General features: G+C 39.7%; 1 long non-coding RNA gene across 2 annotated transcripts in view; it reads right to left on the reverse strand.

The window, feature by feature from the left end:
* Positions 1-252: 252 nt before the first annotated feature.
* LOC130169523 (uncharacterized) overlaps positions 253-22,204 on the reverse strand; it is a 27,696-nt gene continuing 5,744 nt past the window's right edge. For both annotated transcript variants that reach the window (XR_008827844.1, XR_008827843.1), the window contains 2 exons: positions 8,311-8,367; positions 253-550 (listed from right to left, as the gene is read on the reverse strand). This is a non-coding gene — a long non-coding RNA (uncharacterized LOC130169523). The remainder of the gene's footprint in view (positions 551-8,310; positions 8,368-22,204) is intronic.

The following is a 22,204-nucleotide window of genomic DNA, read 5'->3' on the forward strand; positions in this document are numbered from 1 at the left end:
TGAAGTACTTAGGCTGCATCCGATTGGGTGGTTGGAATTATTTTTGTTTAGCACTGATATAAAAATGAACCACATGGCAGACTGGGATCTAATGGCCCCAGTTTGATAATGACTTTGTCCACCATTTGTACAGACTGTAAACCCAGTATCTTTAAAGTGAAACGTAGGATATCCGTCGTTTTGTCCTGATGGATGGTGAAGAGTGATGGGGGAACACTTTTAGAGAAAGAAGAAGAAGAAGAAGAAAAAAAAAAGGAGCGTTTGATTTCACTTAAATTTTATTGCCTCAACAGAAAATTTTCTTTCACAGCCAAGGAAAAAGGAATAAATGCAGTGCATGAAACACATCCTCTTTGAATACACTCCAGCTAACAAAAAGAATATGAAGCAAGATTGTAGTCTGAGCAAAGATTAAGAAAGAACAGATGCTAAAAGTCAGGCACCACACATGTATACGTAGTGTATCATCGTCCTCTTTATGCCCTGTCCTCTGCAGTCAGTCCCTGCGGCCGCAGACTTTATGGGAAACCCGCTCTGATCCCGCTCGGTTCTGTAAGAATCAATAACCGCGGTCAAATGACAACAGAGGGGGCTGGATTCATCTCATCTCCTTTTAGCCAGATACTTTAGCGACATTTGGTGCAGTGACGACTTCACCCCCATCTTGAGGCAGACGCAATAATGTTGTGGTAAAAACGTCAGTCAAAGAGCAGAGAGTGTGAGGGAGGAGGAAGGGGGGGGGGCGTTGTGGACAGGTAGTGAGTTGTGTGTGTGTGTGTGTGTGTGTGTGTGTGTGTGCTCGCAGTGCCGGTGGTTGGAGGGGGTAATTTATTAAAGGAAATGTATCTATATTCTCATAGAGCCACTGTGAAGCCGAGATCTCCATCGCGGTGATAATTTGCGGTTGTTAAAGTGACACAGTGTTGGTAGGCTGGTTGAGGCGAGGAATGTCGGGGCCAGACCTGACAATTAGAGCTCTGTATATCACACACACTCTCAAAGGAGGGATGGAAAGAGAGAGGGCAGGAGAGGTCAGGACACACACTCACACACACACACACACACACACACTCATGTACACACTCAGGGACGTACTCTAAATAAAAGCATGCATGCACACACTTTTTGGAGGAAGAGATCAGATCATACCTGCTCGCACTTGCACACAGACATGTACACAAAGCAGATAACATATGGCTCTCATTTGTGCAAACAGAGGAAGCAGCAGAACAACAACAACACTTCTCAGGTAAGTGCATAATAGAAGTTAACTTAATTTCCTCTCGCCGCTCGTTTTCTAAGTCATGAGAGTAATGTGTGTGATAGCGAAAAAACCTTCACATGCACATTTGTGCTTTGTGCATTTGTATCGGGCGCATCTAAATCATGTTTTACATCATTAACCATCACTTTCTCTGACACTGCCTCAGAGTAATATAATCTAATTGGGCAACAGAGGGGCCGGCGCGCCGTACAGTACGAAATAAACAACTCAAGGTTCCCCGTGCAGGTAAAAATCTATTTCCACCCACAACACACGGACACACACACACACACACACACACATGCCTAATGCACTTGCTTTATTTTCCCATTGAGCCTTTTGGGTGCATCATCAGACAAGCCGGGCCGAGGCGTAAAAACAAGAGTCGATATGTGTCTGCGATATGAGGGTGAATAATTGTTGTAATTAATGACCTGTGGGTATTAAGCAGAGCCATCTGATGGACCTTTGTGGCTAACTCTGTGCAACTGAATCTATCTGGTATCGGGATCATCATCATTCAAACTCTCAAAACAGCATACTAAAAGATTCTGTAGTTTCAGTTGCTGCACAAACACTTAATATGTATATCTGTGTGTGTGTGTGTGTGTGTGTGTGTGTGTGTGTGAACCCTGTGGCTCTACACTTCTCCGCGGATGTGTGCCGGTGCGTTGTTTTCCGCTCACGTCTGGCTCTGCTCCTCTCTGACACACACACAAACCTGTCCAAAGTGTCTGAGCTTATTCCATGTAAGATAGCTGCAGCCATTAGCTTCCTGTGACCTTTACCACTCTCTCTCTCCGCCGTCACATTCACATTCCACCTCGGCTACGTGTGTGTGTGTGTGTGTGTGTGCATGTGTGAATGCAAAAAATAAAAATGCACTAAAACAGAACCAATGCCTCAGAAATAACCATAAACACACTGTAGATGTGTTTCAAGTATTTCCTACAATGTGTGCGGTTAATGAAACGTCGGTGTAGGTACATAACCACACAGACGCGCAGGCATGTATTTGCAATAGATTTTCCTTTTCTTTTATTTGCTGTAATTGGAAAATAATTCAGGCAACGTCAGGGAGAATCGATAAAGAATTAATGAAAGGAGAGGGGGAGTCATTAAAGGCAATAAAGAGGGAGAGGTTATGATGAAGATGGCATCATGGAGAGACACAGAGGAGACAGGAGGCACCGCTGCTGCATGTGTGTGTGAGAGACAGAGAAGAGGGAGTGTGTGAAGAAATATTCTTCATGTCGCAAAATATGTTAGCTTTTAAAAAAAAAAAAAAAAGCGACAAAAGCTATATTAAACATAAACATCAATTTTTTTCTTCAACTTCATCACAGGAGCAAAAAAATAAATAAAAAGAAGCAAATTACACATTTTTGTCATTTGATGTTTTTAACATATTTTCAAGAGCTTCAGACACCTTCTTGCCATTATATCCTTTCATAAAAAGGTGGTCCTATTCTACCCATTTCAACACTATGGCCATTGTCACAGTCAATCATTCAGAGGGGTAATTATATGACACTACTACGCTAAAATACCTACAGTCCCTTAATAGGATCTGAGCCATCAAGATCCAACCTTAAGCTTCCATCCAGGGCTCTACCACTCATCTGAGTGCCATAAAGCTGCCAGAGGAAACAATACTGCCTCTCTCCTCACCACTGAGGTTAATGGCAAATGGGGCTATGGCTGCCGGTGATATTGTTGGATAAATGATTATTGATTAGGCAAAGGTTGAGCTAATCATTAGGCTTCATCCATTTTACGGACTCTCTCCATGACCTTTCTGCCCGGCCCTCTTGGATCACCAGGATTTCTCCATACGATGATTTGATCACCTCGCAGATGGGCACTGGGGAGGAGAACGAAAAGAGGAAGGGGGGTGGAGGAGGAGAGGATAGTGTGGAGCAATGGAGGAGAAGAGGACATGGCTGTGCTGAATGTGCATGTGTGATGTGAGGCCAACGTGGCCGATGAAGTCACCCCTAAATACTCCGACTGTCCAGACAGACGTGCAGCATTTTATTTTCTTTCCACATTTTCTTTGCTTTTTATTTACATGTATTTTTCACTTACAAAACACAGACTCGCTGTTGAGTTCGTACCCTGGGTCATCTTGGATTTTAGACGGAGTAAAGCTCTCTTAGTTTCAACCCGAGACAAAACATATATTTTTTTAACTTCATATTATATAAAATGCTGAGATATTAATAGTCTGGATAATCTTATTATGAATGCATGAACTATGACCAATGTCTTATGAATGATAGCATCACAACAGACATTAAATATGGTTAGGAACAATAATTTTGGTGTTGACCTAGATGACCAGATATGGCATGGTTTTTTTGTATGATGCTAAAAAATCAGATTAATGTCAATATACTGTAACATAATTATTAAATTACATGCAACTGCTCAAATCCGTAGTAAATATGATGACTAGCTTTCTGCAGTGTTCTGTAGGCCCATTTGGCTCTGTGCACTGTGCTGTGCTGCATGTATACACTGCTTTCCTGACCTGTGGTCTAAAGTTGTTTCACCGGAGCATTTTTGAATACCACACCACCCATGAGTGTCTAAATATTGTTAAAAAAAAAATGTATATATACGTATATATATAAAAACTCTCATACACACACGTATAATTTCAAGTTCAGTGTCATTATTTAATCTGCGTCGGCAGGGTTCTCCAGTTACAGTGTTTTATATTGAGCCGAGCGTATAAGCTAAACATTAAATACACTATAGACGGAGTGAAAACACCCAGCATGAAACATCCGCTCTGAAACCTTGACATGGTGACAAGGAAATGCCTCGCTCCTAACAGCTCTATTTATTGAATTGTAGCGAATATTCCTGGCAGCAGGACTTTAACCAAACCCAGACCGGAGCTCACATCTGCACCCAATCAGCACAGGAGAAAACCCCTCTGTTCCTCCTCTGTTCCATTTATTCACAAAGCCCCGGCACTGGGAAACAGAATGTTTATTTGAAGTAATACTTTACTCTGAACTACTGGATGGCAATACGTTAGCATTTTCATTACTGCATGCATAATCTGTTCTGGAGAGTAATGAATAACCCCCCCCCCCCCCCCCCCCTTTTTTTTTTTTTTTGCTACAATAACCAGAAAATGGTATGAATGTAAAACATACATACTGCCACTTTTTGTCACTTCAGTTTGCTTGTGCATATGTCATTCACATTGCTCACTATGACCTGAGTCTGGTCTAAAAACCCTGACTTTGTGTGATGTCCCATGTGCTGCGTTTGTTCTGTTAAGTCTTTTAGACAATTTATTTAAACCATAATCGTCATAAATCTGTGATTCATGGTGCATTTTGTGGTAACAAAAAGTGGGAGCAGTTTCTTAAACCACTGAAACAATTCCTGGGAAAGGAGTATAATATACAGTGATGCATGTAAAATACAAAGGATATCACACACTTTTCATATCAAATCTTCATTTTTATTGACTTTTTTTTTTTTTTTAAAAACACTACAGGACACAGCACATGTTTCTTTTATCACTTTTCTTATCTAGTGAACTGCTTCACTTCTTTGGCAGACAGACCTGATGTCCAGCTTTGCAATAAGCACAGATCTCTGCAGGACTTGATGGAGGTCGTACAAATCAGTAATGCAGCATAAAGAGGCATAAATTATACAGCAAACACAAACCCATGCACGCATGTTGCAGATGTGCAATACAGTACAATTATGTAAATACAGAATATGCACACACAAAGTGACAAACACACATGCACGCACGCACCTTAGATAAGCTTTTGCACACACGATTGGTTAAGAAAATAATTAAAGAGAGCTCATTCAGTAAGTGTGGGCGTTTCAATGAACCACACACACACGAAAGTGAACACACACATATACACATATGTATGTATATATACTATATACACACACACACGCCTAAAAGTGCCTCCTTAGTGTATCGTTTGTGTTTGCATGGGAGATGGAACCAAACAGAAACGGAATTAAAAGGCTGTAACTGCCATCTGAGTATTAAAATACTGAAGTTCAAAGTTTTCACATCTCAGATGGAGAAAAAGCAATGCAGAAGTAATGGTAAACTTTCATGTATCAAAACCGTGCTCTAAATCAATTACATCAAAACTCTACCTAATTTTTAAGGAGAAAATGTTCTACAGCCACAGTCTTAAAATTAAGAACCAATTTCTTGTTTGAAATTGTGAGCCTGTCTGCTACGGCAGAACAGAAAGCAATGATTTGATTGGTCTCACTATGTTTTATTATGTTTAATCAATGCATTTATTAATAAAATAACATAGTTGACAGACACAACTACATTGTTTAAATAAATAGATAAGAATGGAAATAAAAAGTATGTGACAAAAACTGTTCTACATTTTCTTCTGTTACTGCTCCTCTTCTTTCCTCTTTTCTGTTCACAAATATGCTGCTTTATTTTTGCCTGGATGGGTCATTGCTGTCAGTGTCTGAGCTCTGAATCATAATTTTGCATCTGCAGCAGAAGATGTATTATAAGCACATTAACTCTGGTAGCAGCACCCTAAAGTTAGCATCAGATCACTAAAATACTACTGAGTTACTATGAATTCATTCTAACAAACATTAGCTTGAAAAGTGTCTGAAGTGGTAAGTTCAACTTTACTTTTACTCTATTTTTATTTTTTCAAAACCAACATGCATTAAAAGGAGAACATTTGTGAAATACCTATGGATATTTGTACCAGATATCCCTCAATCAGAGTAGCAATTTAATTTTTCATGTAGTTTCACCAATAGTCTTTAGTTTATCAAATAAAATTTCTCAACATCTACTGAATGAATTGGCATAATATTTTGACATTTATGATTCAAAGATGATTACTCCGAAGACATCAATCATCCCCTAACCTTTGTGAAATATGTCAACAAATATTGGAGGGATTAGCTTAAAAATTTGGACATTTAGACGTTCATGTTCCCCTTTAGGATGATGTTCATGACCAAATATCTACAAAACCAATTACATTCCCATCAGCCTCAGCTGTACTTTGAGTTCTGTGCTATTGAGTAAATGTCGTAGCCTACTATCAAGTTTCAGCAAGAAAGATTGTGAAGGTAGCACACAAACACCTGCTAAACATCAGCATTTTAGCTTTCTCACTGAGCATGTAACCATAGTAACATTAGCATTTAGTAGCCTTACAGAGTAGCTAGTAAGGCGATAGATGTTAGCTGTGTCCCAATTCAGGGGCCACATCCCTCAGAGGACGTGGTCTACAAAGGTGTGGTCTTCGTGGCTGTCATAGACTGCAAAAGCCAAACCAAAACCAGACGGGCTGTCTTACCAAGGATTTGTGAGCCCACCCTTAATGCTGCATCCTGTCACCTAGCAACCTTGACAACACATAACCCTTTTTTTTTTTTTACACAATCTTGAGGTTGTAAGGCCCTTGGTTTTTTAACAGTTCAACCATTAGCTGTTCAACTGAGCTGAAAACCAAGGGCTATTTGTAAGTTCTCTCTGCCATTGAATGTGGTTTCTTGCCGGGAGCGGGTGGTGGTGATTGTCACTTGCCAAGAGCATCAGCCATCGTTGTCTTTACAATACTTTTAAAATAAGAGGTTATAATACACAGTCTGAGCTTAGCTGTGTCTTCAGGGCAAATCGGAGGCCACATTGAGTCGCTACTGGAAAGAGACAAGACGGGCCGGGGCTAGCTCGTTAGCATGTTAAGTTCAGTAGAAGAAAAGATGTGATAGAGATCCAGCTGCATTTGAAGGAGCCTTCGAAATTGGACAGCCTAGTTGCGTTGCTGTGACACAGTTGGTCTTCAAATGCAGCTTCTGAAGGAATGCAGCCCCTGAATTGGGACACAGCTTTTTAGTCTTGACAAAAAAGTCAGACTGAACCTAATCCTAAAGTCATCCTAAAATCACTATAACAAAGTAAAATCTCATTTGGTTATGTTTTTAAAATCGCTGTCCTCTAAGCAGCTGAGCTGGCACGCTGCTGAGAGTATTTTGACACACACTGAGACATGCTGATGTTTCCAAGATAAAGCAATGTGATCTCATACTATATTGAAATATATCTCTTCAGGCTACTTTGTAGGTAAAAGCCAATTCATCTGCTCTTCTTGTCACACAGCCCTCTCTTTGCCAAGAAATCCCTCACACTCTGTTCACCATCTGAGTATCGTCACTCTCTCCTCCCTTCGTCCTCTGTCCTTTATTCATTTCTCTCCCTCTTTTTTCCCCCTTCCTTTCTTCACCTCTTCTACCCCTGCCGTCTTTCATTTAAATATTTCATCCAGTTGTCTTGCGGCTTCTGTGGCTTGCCAAGTGTCATCTAGATCCCAGAGCCCGACACTAAAGTGGAGCACGGAAGTCATTTTTAGAGGCGTGTGTGTGAGAAAGAGAGAGACAGAAAGAGAAAGGGGAAAGGGGTGGGATGAGAAGGAGAAGCAGCTTGGCTGGGGTCTGAGACGTCGGGTGGTGATAAGACGTGAAAAGGTGGAGAAGACATGGGAGTGATAACTAATGTACTTCCTGTGTACTTCCTCTTCTCCCCTGTCAACCCCTCCCGCTGCCAACAAACCCCTTTCTCCTTCAGCCTAAAAGATATAACTGATGTGTGATTCATTGTGTGTGTGTGTGTGTGTGAGCGTGTGTGAGCGTGTGTGTGATTCTTGGGTGATCTGACGTGTGATGTAAAGGGGTTGGTCTGTGCCTGAATGTGAAGATGTACATTTACGTGTCTGTCGGACAAACTGATGGCTGATGTGAAGAGAGGTGTGTGCATGTGTGTGTGTGTGTGTATGTGTGAGAGAGAGAGACTAACTGATGGTTAATGTGAAAGTGAAGTAGTGAAGAATGACATGGACAGATGAGAGAACGTGGAAGGGGAGATGAGTGAAGCTTCTACTTAGCAAAGAGTGATGTGTTCACTCCTTTTAACAGATGACTGTTTCTTTGCACCTAAGTGTGTGTGTGTGTGTGTGTGTGTGTGTGTGTGTGTGTGTGTGTGTGGTCTCTCATACCCAAGTTGATTATTGGTCAGGGTGGAGTCCGGGTGGATCACAAATCTCTGCACCAACCTGCAAAACAAAGAATAAGAAGCAGAGAGCGCGAGACACGAGACGTTACCACGAAGGACCGTCTAGATTGTTCTTTTGTCCTCGTGGTAACACCAACTCTTGCTGTAGTTTAGAGCATAGCTGTGAAAACACAACGACAAACACGGTTTGGCTTTTAACACATTTCTCCCTGCACCGTCAAATAGCTCGGCCCCCCCACCCGTCCTGACATGCACCTCCCACTACAACACTATAAACCACGATATAGTATGTTATGAACGGTAAAATCAGATCGATTGTACATCCTTATATTCGTGCAGTGAGCATCGTCTCATCCCAAGTGTAAATGAAAGTCATGCTTCTGTCGCTGCTGCGTAGCTGGATGGGTTGAGCGCGCCAAGTCTTATAAAATGAGAGAAGATATGACGGGAAAGAGAGGGAGAGGTTTATTAGATGAAATGCATAGCCATGTAGTCTAATAACACAATACCTTATTTATATGACCAATACTAGTAGTGTAAGATAGTGTGACATTCTGCTACTCTGTAATACAGAGCTATGACTGTCTTTTTGCAGAGAAGAAAAACACACAATTTAATGATGCTTATGCAGCTACAAACAGAACCACATCATAAAAATGTCAGGTATCACGTTTAGTCCTTATGTTGTATTCAGTTTTTGCACACATTATGGTATCCACCAGGTCAAATTGACCCAGGACATACTTTGTGGCACTGTAAATAAAAACAAAAATAAAAGTTACATGTGCTACTGCTAATAATACTAACACTTTGCTTATACTTACTCATATTTTTTTTTTATACTAGTAGATTGATTTTTTACATTTATATTTTCTTGATTTTCTGGATAAAATGAGGGTGTCATTGGTGTTTTGTTATGGTACATTTTTTGTAGATGTTACCAGTTCCTTGACAACCCATTCACATCCCCAGGTCGTCAAATAGTGCCAGAGCCACTGGTGACTCATATACACAAAAGGAACCATTTGGCACCTATAAAGTTATGTACAGGTTTTCAGTTAACTCCAATGTTACACACACACACACACACACACACAGACACACACACACACACACACACATCATGTCTTCTCACAATGAAGAATCTAAATGAGCTTGGAGTAAGATATCTACATGTGTTGCTTGCAATCATTTTTCATTTTAATTTTAGCCTGAATGATTAGCACTTGATCGTGTTGCTGATAATATGTACCAGTATTATTCAATTAAAGCATACACTCACTGAGCGCTTTATTAGGAACACCATACTAATACTGGATAGTTCCTCCCTTTGCTCTCAAAACTCTTCTGTTATACCATATCCCAAAGGTGCTCTACTGAATTCAGATCTGGTGACTGAGGAGGCCACTGAAGGACAGTGAACTCTATTAGAAGATAGCAAACTGTGGCCATAAAGAGACACACATGGTCATCAATAATACTCAGATAGACTATAGCATGCAAATGATGATTGGTTTGTATTAAAAGGAGCTATATATTGTTTTGTTTTTTTTGCTATTGCTACATAGCTAACATTAGGTTAGCATGAACAGCTGTTTACTTACCGGTCTAGAAGAAATGTTGCAAGTTCAGTTTCAAACTTCATTTATGTACTCATCAGGAGCTGTCTCCAAAGGCTGAAAGCAACATCAATGTTAAGTCTTGTTCTTCTATTTCTATCACTTCCTAACAAGCTACCCCCGGCCCATCTGGTCACTTTCCAGTAGTGAGTCACTGTAGCATCCAGGCTGCCCTGAAGAAGTAGCATTGCTCAGAGGGCGTATTAAAACCTTTTGTATTGTAAATGGAACAATACCTGAAGCTCTTGTCAAGCGACAACCACCACCACCCATTCCCAGCAAGAAATGTTGTGCATCCGCATAGAAAACTTATAGTCCCTTTAAGCGGCCCAAAGTGTGCCAAGAAAACATTCCCCTTACCATTACACAACCACCAGCCTGCACTGTTGACACAAGAGTTTTGGCGGCAAAAAATTATTTGACGGCACAATGTATATTGGGTTTGTGTTGTACTTCTTTCTTTGAATGGTCCACATATACCACGCTACAAACGAAACCCAACGTGGAACTGATACAAACGTTGCAGCCTGCTCGGAATTTATCACCGTACACACATCTGGTCATGGTTTGCGAAGTAACCGTGTTTTGTACGTTTTTTCTCCTAACCTACTTTTCCTATGCACACACTCACACTTATTCATATACAAATACACATATAGACTATAGACAGCCAATACACAAACACACACACAAACAAGTCTCTCATCCTCTCTCTCACTCACTCAGTCTCTCTATCTCACTCACACACAGTGTAGTTGATGGGGATTACATTGTTGAGTTGTTGTGGCCTTTTTAAAGAGGACTTCTGCTGTTTTAATCCCCTTTTCTCTCTCTCACAATTGTGAATGCGAATACACAGTTTTGTAAATGTAAATGAATTAATTTAGTTTGCAAGTAATTCTCGGACTGAAATCAGTTTTAAATTTCATTCATAATGGTCTAAAAAAGGTCTTAAAAAAATCTTAAATTTAACTTGTTGAAACCTGCAGAAACCCTGCAACCAGTCTGATCATTCTCTTCTGACCTCTCTCATCAACAAGGCATTTCCATCTGCACGAAGTGTTCTCACTGATGTTTTTTGTTTTTCGCACCACGCTGAATAAAAAGTGTGTGTTCACTTTCAGAAATACTCAAACCAGCCCATCTGGCCGCCAACAATCATCATGATTTTCTGCATTGCACTGTTGATTGGATAACTGCATGAATAAGCAGGTGTACAGATGTTCCTAATAAAGTGCTCTCTGAGTTTATATTACAGTATGAATGCTTCAACCTTGAATATTGTACACATAAATGCAGCGGACATTTACGGACATTTATGTGTAGAGGACGAATAACAGGAAGCTGAAAATGTAATATTTACTGGTGTATAACTACTACATATATGCACATGCTCTCATGCACACATACACACACACACACACACACACTCACAGGCACACACACACACACACACACACACATTAACTGATCCTTGTGTTTCTGTTTGTATAAGGTTTCTGTTCCGCTTGCCAGGCTGCTTACTGACCCCCCACATGTGTGTTTGACCTTTCAACTCTGCGCTTCCCTCTCAGGGGAGGAGACCTGCTCTCTGATGCACCTTTGAACATCCAAACACACACACACACACACACACACACACACACACACACACCCACACACATACACTTAAAACACGCACACACACATATACTGATCCATCCTTTGAGTGTGTGGATTTAGCCTTGCAGGGCCGACTCTGGTCATGCTTGTGGTCATCCACAGTAACAGATAAAAGGATATATCACTTCCCCAATCCCTAAAACCACAAGTGTGGGCTATTGGACACACACACACACACACACACACACACACACACAGACACACGTACATAAATACATACAGATACACACCAGGCACACTGAGTCCCTGAGTCCCCAGCTTAGCACTTGATCCTCTCTCTGGGAGGTTGACACTACAGAGGGAAAGCCTTCACACAAACTCCTTTGGATTACACACACACACACACACACACACACAAAACTGTTTAGAGTCCAAACTTCAGATGTCTGTTGATGGTGATCTGCTGGTCAGCATCTGTTCACTGTTGTGGACGCTGCTCCTTATGAACTGATGAAAATCCACATCTCAGTGCGGTTTGAGGTGCAGGGGACACATCGAGAAAATCATGCCAGTAAACAATCCTCGTGTCACTGAATATCCTAAAGCTAAGACTACTCCCTCTCTGCAGAAGTGGAAAATCATTTGAGCATATTGACCTCTCCTCCTGCCTCCCCCGAGGTAAGGCAGATTGCCGGCCGTTTCAGCCGGGCAGTGAGGCACTAATTCAGACAGGCGTGGAGCAGACGTGGCTCCAACATGAATGTCAAGTCAGCTAGCATCTTCACAAGGCCCAGGGGCACCTGTGGCCATTGCACCCCAGGGTGCCCACATTTCATACAGTATCCTATTTACTGTGCATGCATTGCTTATGGATGTTGGTTGAACGCGAGGTCAACAAAAGTTTACGTTAGGACAGGGGGAGGTGTATGGACAGTGGAAGCATGCACACACATAGATATACACGGTTCAAGTGCATGAAATACTAATGCTTATTTTAAATGACAGATGTTTCTCTTGTGGCTTTAGTGAAGGTGGGATAGGGTGGATTTTATTACATACTGTCAACTCCAACTCAACTCTATTTCCTATAAATAGTGAAATGTTAAAAGGAAAAACCAAAATTAAGTGCCTTTAGGAGATGCTGGTCCATCATGAGCCACCAGAACATCTTAGGGCTCCATGTCATAGATTCTCCAAGTCTTTGGAACTTTAGAGGAGGGATGAACTGCATTTTCTCAACAGATATTCCCTCATTTGGTTTTTTGATGATGGTGGTGGAGAGCGCTGTATTACAATATTTCAAAAAATCTCCTGCAGGTGAAACAAAGCATATGATACATCATTTTCATACTCATCAGACCATTCAGTGAAGCAGTAGAAGAATCTTAATTTGTTGTTTTACTTTAGTTTGTTTTTGGTTTAAAGCTATGGCAACTTATTTCAGCATTTTATTTATTTTTTGTTATATATTTTGTAATGCTTTTTACATCTGGACAACAATCAATAAATCGAATGCTATGGCAACAAAAAGAAAAAAGTCTGTGGCAGTCAAAGGTCTGTAATAAACTCATCCAATCATTTATTTTATTATTTAGCATGAGGTCAAACCAGAGTTGAGGGAGTTGAAGGGCCTGAAAGGTAACGCCATGGTTGCTGTATTTGTGTTGGACAGGTATTATTTTTCCTGAACTATGTAGCTAACATAGCTAGATACTCATGTAGCTACCTTATGTATTAGCCTAATGCTAATGTTAGCTGTGCTGTAAGTGTAAGCTTACACATACTTTGTATGTTATCTATCTGTGTATCACCGGTGTCTGCATTCTCTGACTGGTGAGTGATAGGAACATGGCTAAGACTGCTATTCTCTTTGATAGGCAATATTCTGAACCTCAGAATTATCTATCCATACTAGATATCCAATCATATGAAATATCTGGCTTTTCACAAAACACAAATATAGCAGAAAATCACTGAAATAAATGTTAAACTCTGCAAATGACTCTTACCATGAAAGTTTGCTAAAGACACAAATTCTAATTATCAAATGACTGTAAATGGCAAGATGTGCAAATATGATTTAACAGAGGCCTACTCCTATTTCTGTCCAATCTAAAATGTGACCAAATAATACGTGGCCTCCACAATAGGTATGACATTGAAAACTGTTATGTTTGTCACTGAAAAAAATGCAGCCACAGTTCTATGACAGTAATGTGGGTGTCTTTGAAATGCAGTAATTACTGTCAGACATTGTGATATTCTTTTTAAAGGACAATCACTGTCAAATTGAAGAAGATTGCCACAGTACTCGTATGAAGTTACAGTATTTCTGTAATATATTATACATTTTATCATGTTCCAAAACATAATAAACAAGTTGGTTGTCATTACTTGTGCAGCATGTAAAGAGATAATAAATGTAATGGCTTGATTGTTTATGCTGTAAGTTTAAAGACAACACTTTTAAAAATTTCAAGATTTTATTGAAACAAAATAAGAAGTTTATCCAGAACAAGAAATAAACACAATAATACTTTGTATTACGGTCTACGCCAACATCCTAGAACATCTGCTCCTGGGACAGTCGTAGTCTGACCTCCACGTCCTCTGCCTCCACTTCCTTGGACCCTGCTGGTTGCCCTCCCTCTCACGCAACCTTCTCTGCTTCGCCCTCGACCCAAGGCCTGTACTCCTTGACCGGATGATGTGCTTGGCTCTGGAATGCACTCATAATCAAAGCCAACCATGCTCTCACCATGGAAGCTCTAACATGCAAAATAAGGTATTATGATATGATATGAGCCAAAATGTATGTCCGTCAATGAGTCACTGATGGCAACATAAAAAAATCGCCAGGTAGCTAGGTAGTAACTGCAGCTGCTTTGTCGGAAAAATACCATAAATGAAATGTGGCTGTTGGTAGCTAACCAGCAATAAGTTACTGCATCAAACTCAATTTTCAATAACAATTCCCAAATTCTAGCACTAACAATAGCCATGTTAGTTATTAGGTGCTTTCTGACACATGAGGTATTTGGATACAGCTAGCGATGTCAAGGATGCACCTAGCGCCCCCTCATCCCCCCCAGCCGTAGTCAGGCAGTGCACATTCATCTGTTTTGGAGGGAGGCCGGATGGGAAGGTCTGTGATTTCTTTGGTTGTGTAGTTTAAAAGTCTAGCTTACTATTGCTGGTTTCGCCAAAGCTGTCTACCCAAGCTCTAACACTGAACAAGTCAAAGTGTCTTTCTAGTCCACGTTGACTTGGATGAATTTAATCAAAGCCAAAACCGTTTGCAAACCTTAATCACGTACTTTGAGATCCCTAAACAACACCATCATACTGTTAATTTAGCTTTAGTTAACATGGAGCTAATATTGTAGGAAAAACAGTTGAAATACATTAGTAAAACATTTTGCAAATACTATTTTGCAGATTCAATATAAATATTTCCTAATTTTGTTGATAATAAATGGAATCCCACAAAATGTGTCTGCTAATGCAAATTGCCTCAATCTGAACGGAATTTTTGGGCTGCATATACACATACATACACACATACACACACACACACATACACACTTGCTTTAAACTAAATCCCACAATAAACACAAAATAAACACACACACACACACACACACACACACACACACACACACTCAGCTCATCTTCTTACACTTAAACTGGTTAACATATGTAAGCTGAATCAAACATCCCTTGTGTCATATCAGGGCCTCTCCTAAGTTAACAGCATCAGTTTTGTCACAGAGGTAAAATGTGTGCTCATTTTCTCTCTCTCTTCCTCCACTTTTCCTGTATCTCTCTACCACCATTACATTCATCTGTCTCTCTTTCCATTTAGCAGGTAGGCCTATCTTATACAGGGTAGAGCAGTGGGGTGGAAGTGGGTGGAGGAGGGATCGAGGCTTTGGCGTATCAGCAGGGAGAATGTCACTCTAAGATAAACTCTGGGTGCAGCTCAAGTGGCTTCGGGCTGACGTGACAAGAGTATCGGACTGTGATTTGTATCCACTGGAGCTCTCAGTGCGGAGTGGCTCCCACACACTTGCTATACATCCTGAACTATACAGCATTTGACTCCCGAGTGTTTCTGTAACCTTTGTTTACAGCTGGCAACATCACACTGTAATGTATCATAGCGAAGCTGCTAGCGGTAGCAAGTTAGAGGAGCTAATATGGGTTTGTTAATGTTTCATCTGATCCCTCACAACTACTGTATTGTAACATTATGTTACTGACATCTGCCTGACCCTAGGATTTTGTTGCTGTTGTTACATTTTCAAATATAATCTATGGATGAATTTTTCTTTTCCCATCTGACTCTGCCAACTACCTGTGTGTGTCCATGCATGGCATGCAAGTATGTAAGTATACACTATGGCCAGTGGGAATAGGCAAAGAGACAGATTAGATACAATGGAGCCAAAACTACGGGTGCTCAGACGTAAAGACAGGCTGACAACAACCCAGGTTAATTACATTCATTTCAAAGAGGAAACAAATGCAAATGGTTATAACCCATATAACTGCCAGTTGTAAACAACCACCAGAGCTTACAGCCCCGCTAGTTAAACTTTGACCCACTGTGCTTCCTGTAGTTGTGCACTCTAGGCTGGCCAGCCAGTACCTCAGGCAAGCCAGGCAGTAGATTCAGTTCTTGTTAGCCTGTTAGCCTGCAGAGTTTTACAAAAATTGCTGCTGAAGTTTGGTTTATAGATAAGACAACTGTCAGTGCCTGTTCGAGTTAGTAATTCTTTTGCATATTGCTTCAATACTTTTATCATCCGGCTCCGGTCTTAACACAACGTATGTGTGAGATGGAAACATTTTTTCACTGTGAAAAAAATACACAAAAGTATCAACACAATACCTCCAGCAAGCTAAAAAAAAACCTCTTGATTTCAAAGTAATCAGCTTTATGTAGTCTACATCTTAACACTGCTGATGGATAAAGCATAATTTACTTCACTTAACTGTCAACACCAGCACATCATGTTAGTGTGCTGCACATTCTCATGGCCTGAAAGGTGCGACACATAAAACTTGTAAGTCAGATATTTTTAGAGGTCCAGACCTGTGTATAAGGAGGCAACATTAACACCTTTGTTCCCAGCAGGCATATAAGCACTGTAGGCTTCCTGTCTCAGCAGAAGACCACTGTTTTCTTTGCCACTTTGAATGAAGGTATTACAGTTTTATAACATTGTCCGCTCAAACTGGATGTTTGGTTTCAGCAAAGCACTTTTTCTTTTAAGTATTTATTATATTTGTAAGTACAGTTTTCTTTTATGTGCAATATTCTTTTAAGTGTAATATTCTTTTGTGTCCTTTTTTCTATTGTTGTGTGTTTTCACTGTTTGCACTGATCAGGAGTAGCTCTCCAAACTTTTTTTTTGTTGTAAAATGACAATAAAGGTTTTCTATGTTCACATAAATGCTGGCAAAATTTTGTCTTTTGAAGTCTAAGTCTTGAAGTCTGCTAATATCATTAGCAGTGATTTACTGATATTACAATACCACCTTTGAATGAAACAAACAAAAAAAAAAAAGCAAGTTCCAGAACCATGTGCACACAGTTAAGCCTCTTTAAATCGGTTCTTTTTATCAGCTCTTGTAAGAGCCCCAAGATGTGTCTGTTTTTCCAAGGATCTTTGGTTAAGTGGTGATTTAATATGTAAACAATTATTTAAATATGTGTGAGATTAGTAAAGCACACTAATAAAACAACCAAGTGTGTTGAATAAAAACTTACTTATGTGAATGATTTTACATTATGTAATCATTACAATTACCATCATTGCTGTTTTGCCAATGGCCTGCTAGTTGTCAGAGCTCATATATGTTACAACACCTTGTTGTAAAAAAATAAATTGATAAAATTGATTGAAAATTAGAGATTTAAATATATGAGCACAAACATCTCAGCAATGAATATTTGAACAATTAATATTTGAGAGATAAAAGTGAAAATAAAACATTGCAGTGATGAAATTCAATGCTGTTACTCTGTCAATGTAATGCAGGAGGGAGTCGTACCGGACATTCTGTTCCCACTAATATTGCCTGTAGGTAAATATGTTTCAAAGCCAGAGATGCCAATAAGACTCCAGCATACTTTACGCACCCATGCGTCACTTATGATTATTTTTTTTTTTTTTAAATACACTTCATTCCTTCGCTGTATTCCCTTTTGCGTCGTCCCTTTTTCTCCTTTTCATTTGCTTGTAATGATGTTCTCTCTCTCCCTCTCTCTACTGTCTTTCTATCTTCCTGAAAGTGATTGGTGTGTCTAAAAGAGGAGGGAGGGATGGTTGGGAGAGGCCCCATCATCCTCACGCTGAACATAATTAATAAAAGCAGCCCGTTCCAATTTAAGAGGCTGATTAATGCAACAGATACATCACAGCATGGAGTGGACCATCTCTCTATCTCTCCTTCTCTCTTCATGAAAGGATAGAGACAGAGCGTGGCATTATTAGGTTATGACAGAATGTGCTTATAATAAATCTCTGCAGACAGATTTTTTATTCCTTTATTTAATTATTTTTTGATTAACACGTCTTACAGTTGCAATTACAAAAAATCTAGCTAGCTCAGTTGTTGTCTTTATGCTGATGATACTGTTATTTACTGCTATGCTGCAGGCCAATCATGAATCTCAAATCTGCTTTCAAATGAAATTAATTCAAACTAAACATTCATTTCATTTGGGACTTTAACTCCATCAAAATAATCTAAAATTGCCTTATTTTTTTATTTCAAGGATGTACTTAGGGAAGATGTGAAGACTTCATTTATCTAAAATATGTTTTTCGCCAGGAACTGAAGGAAGACTTTGAAAAAACCAGTGACTGTAATGAAATGTTACAATATAATTTGAATATAATTTTACAGTGAACTTATCGTCTGTGGAAAGGAGGATGGTGTGTTTTACTGCATCTCTACCCCGACCTATTGATGTAAATGTATGTTTAAAATGGCAATCAGCACTTAACATGAACTGTACTTGCATTGTGTCTGTTATATGTTTTTGTATTAATAACCTTTATAAAGGTTCTAAAGGTTTATTCCTAACCGCAAACCCCCCGAGTTTGAGTCCAACTCGTCGCCCTTTGCTGCAGGTCACGCCCTCTCTCTCTCTCTCCGCCTGACTTTCCTATGGCTGCCCAAATAAGGTGTTTTTTTTCTTTTAATTCTATTTGAATTACATTTTAAATGATCTTATAATTGAAATATTCAGCGATAAGAAGCTTGTGTGATTCTACTTTTCACCCTCATTGTTGCCAGAAAAAGTTGTGCCTGTGTAGCCAAAGCCTGATTTAGCTCCATTGTTTTCCAAAAACTATTTAAGACTACCATTGCACTGGATCACAATTTCCTTCATTAGAATAAATATTAGATTTTATTTCGAGTCAGTCCAACATACATCAGCCAAGCACCCGCAGCAGGACATGGACCCGACAAACACTTTTGACTTTTGTTTGAGTCACGTTTCCTAAAAACATTGCAAAAAGCTTTCTTAAGAACTGCTCTTTTTAAACAAAATGAAACTGTATATTTGACCCGTAAAAAAAACAAACAAAAAAAAGAAAACATTTGCATCTTCAGTAGGAACCGGAGGCCTTGTGGCCGAGTAGCACTAACACATTGTTGCTTTTGATTTGGTTTTCATGTGATTGCTTTACAATGAGAAAAATCTAGAACAATGGCAGCTGAACGTTGAAGCAGGCTGAGATTTTTCTTTTCTTTGTGATGTCTCCTCAAATGAATTCCAATGTCTCACTGCTGTGTAGTTGTAGAGCTGTTTACATGCAACTTCTGTTTGTTTGCCTCCTCGCCTACACTTATTACCACTACTGCTGTTACAACCCCAGCTACTGGACCGCAAACAATAACAGTAAAAATACCTCATCAATAAGAAAAGATAGTGTCGTGTCCTAATTTGGCCTCGACACCTTGAGAGGTTCTGGATGTTTCGGTGAGAGCCTGTGTAAAGTTAATAAAGACTGATCCCTGTTTTCTTTCAGCGTAGTGTTTCAAATAAATAACATGAAGAAAAACAGGTAACTGCTCTTTTTTTTTTTTTTTTTTATTTAAAGAGGAAGTCCCCGGGGCTTTGAGAGGAGCCCTGGTGGTCCCTTAACTTGACTTTAAGAAACCGCTATTTTCGAGCAGTGTAACCAATGAAGTACAGTAATGGAGTGTAGTGGCCTGAAGTGTAGCTATGAGATCTTCCCTAATGACTCTAGCACATGTGTGTCTGGCTTTCAGCCCTCTCATTAACGTCACTGGACACTGTATACGCTGTTGCTGTGTGTGTGTGTGTGTGTGTGTATATATGTGTGTGTGTGTGTGAGAGAGAGTGTGTTTGCCAATATAGAGAGGCTTAGAGAGCTTCGGTGATCTCATCTCAAGTTTGCTCACCCTGTGGCTGTGTGTACGTGTCTCTATCTGTGTTTACGTGCATACACACCTACAGCACTACATGTTAGAGGAGTGTGCCTCACGGGCAGGTAAGGTATGGCTTTCATTCTCGCAGCACCTGGACAGATGTAAAGGTGTTACACCTCCTTTTATAGAAACTAGTTTCCTTTTTTCCTCATTATTCACTCAGAAGTAAATGTTTAGTAAATGTTTCTATCTTTCTTTTTTTTGTTCCAGTTACAGATGTTGCAGCTATAGTTTATAAATTAGTAAGACCTGAGTGTGTGTGTGTGTGTGTGTGTGTGTGTGTGTGTGGTAAACAGGGTGGTTTGCTCTCTGGAAGAAGGAATTTCCCCCAGCAGTCCCCATCAGTAATAGTGCCTGTAATGAGCTGCAGCTGTCAGCGTGGTTTCCGCACACACACATGCACACGAAAAACACACATACACACACACACACACACACACGTACACAGTGAGGAGGAAGCAGTGACTCACTCAGCAGTGCGCCATCACACTGTACACTGATAAACAGTATAACTCATCAGACTTGCATCAGACATTAGACACAAACATTTCCTCAGAAATACCTACTCCTTCTAAAAATACCCACGTTGGTGAATTTACTCACTTTATGACTTGTTGTACAACTGACACACACCGACTCTCACTGAACGATACAGTGAAAGGAAAAATACATTTTCCAACTTCTTCTCCTGATTATTCAGGTTTATGTAAAAAAACATGTCGAGAAAGTATTTGTTGAGTGTTTTCGTATCAAAATCCACCACTTTTTCCTTTCTTTTTTTCTTTTGATCACTCATCCTGCAGTAAAAGACGTAAACATCTGTTCATCAAGTCAAATCGCATGATAAGACAGACCTTGTCCTTGTTAGCTTGTGAGTCGTAGCCACATCATGAATCATCAAGTCTGTGTTTTGATCAGCAAAAAAAAAACTAATTTTCCAAACATTTTTTTTCTGCCACGTCCTCTACCTCTGCATCTAATAATCCAGATGAAGGAAGTTAAAGGTGCTTTATGTGACAGTTCACTGCATCTTTAACCCGGATATTCTGTTTGTCATTGTGGAGAGCTCGGGGTCAGGGAAGCTCAAACAGCTCAGCGAACATACTTAACATTGTTTTATTAACTAGATACTTAATCATTTTTGCAAATTTTATATGAATTGCGGGTAAAAAAAATGGTTTTGAACTAATGAGGATCTGCTACAGAAAATGTCACATTACTTGTGTTTGGGTCACAGACACAAACTGTAGATAGACTTTGGGGTTGACTGGTACTTTTTATCCAGCCCAAACCCTAAATGATGCATACATAGCCCATAAACATTTCTTCATTAAATGTAATGACAATTAACAATTAAATAGATGTAGTATTTAGTAATTACGCCACGGTTTCCTACTGCACTGAAGCACTAGCGATGGCCCTCACTTGTAGTCACTTTGGATAACAACAGTGCTGCAGTACTTTGTCACCTTCATCAAAAGTCCTGTTTGTATCAAAAGGACAGGTGACAGCTTTATATTTGCTTTTAACAAGGTCAGAAGATTTTTTTTTTCAAAATGGTTCCCTTTTAAATTATTATTATTATTGATCCACATCCAGCACTGGGGACTGTGGGATGCCCAGCAACGAGGAAGTAAAGACATTTTCAATAAAACACGAGAGTTAACAGCAACATTTGACTTTGTTTCCAAACGTCTTAAACCCTCCTTTTCCTGAAATTTTATTTTGTAATATTGTTTGCAGGGATTTTAATGAAATTAAGACAATAATGAAAGCGAGGCTGAGTGTTTTGATTTCATTATTATGACTATAAATTGAGACCAATGCCGTCTTTTCTTTATCAGATCAAATTGTCTATTTGTACCTTCGGGAGTTGAGCCTTAATTTTAGTTTTTTTTTTATCAGATTTTAACCAGAAATTATAATATAATATCACATAAACTTCTTAAATGTAATTTTGTTTTATTGGTAATAGTCACACACTAGTATAGAGCTACTGATTCAGGCTGTGAAGCATCAGTCAAGACGACAAGCTCCAAACAAGTCCTTTCCCTGATTTGACTTCCACCAGCCAAAAAACAAAAATCACAACCCACCACATATCGAGAAAAAGAATAAAAGCAGCGACACGGCAGTGGGACGCAGCTTTGTGCTTTGACTGAACCGGCCCTCGGTGACCTC

The sequence above is a fragment of the Seriola aureovittata genome, chromosome 1 (genome assembly GCF_021018895.1).
Source record: "Seriola aureovittata isolate HTS-2021-v1 ecotype China chromosome 1, ASM2101889v1, whole genome shotgun sequence".
NCBI lineage: Eukaryota > Metazoa > Chordata > Actinopteri > Carangiformes > Carangidae > Seriola > Seriola aureovittata.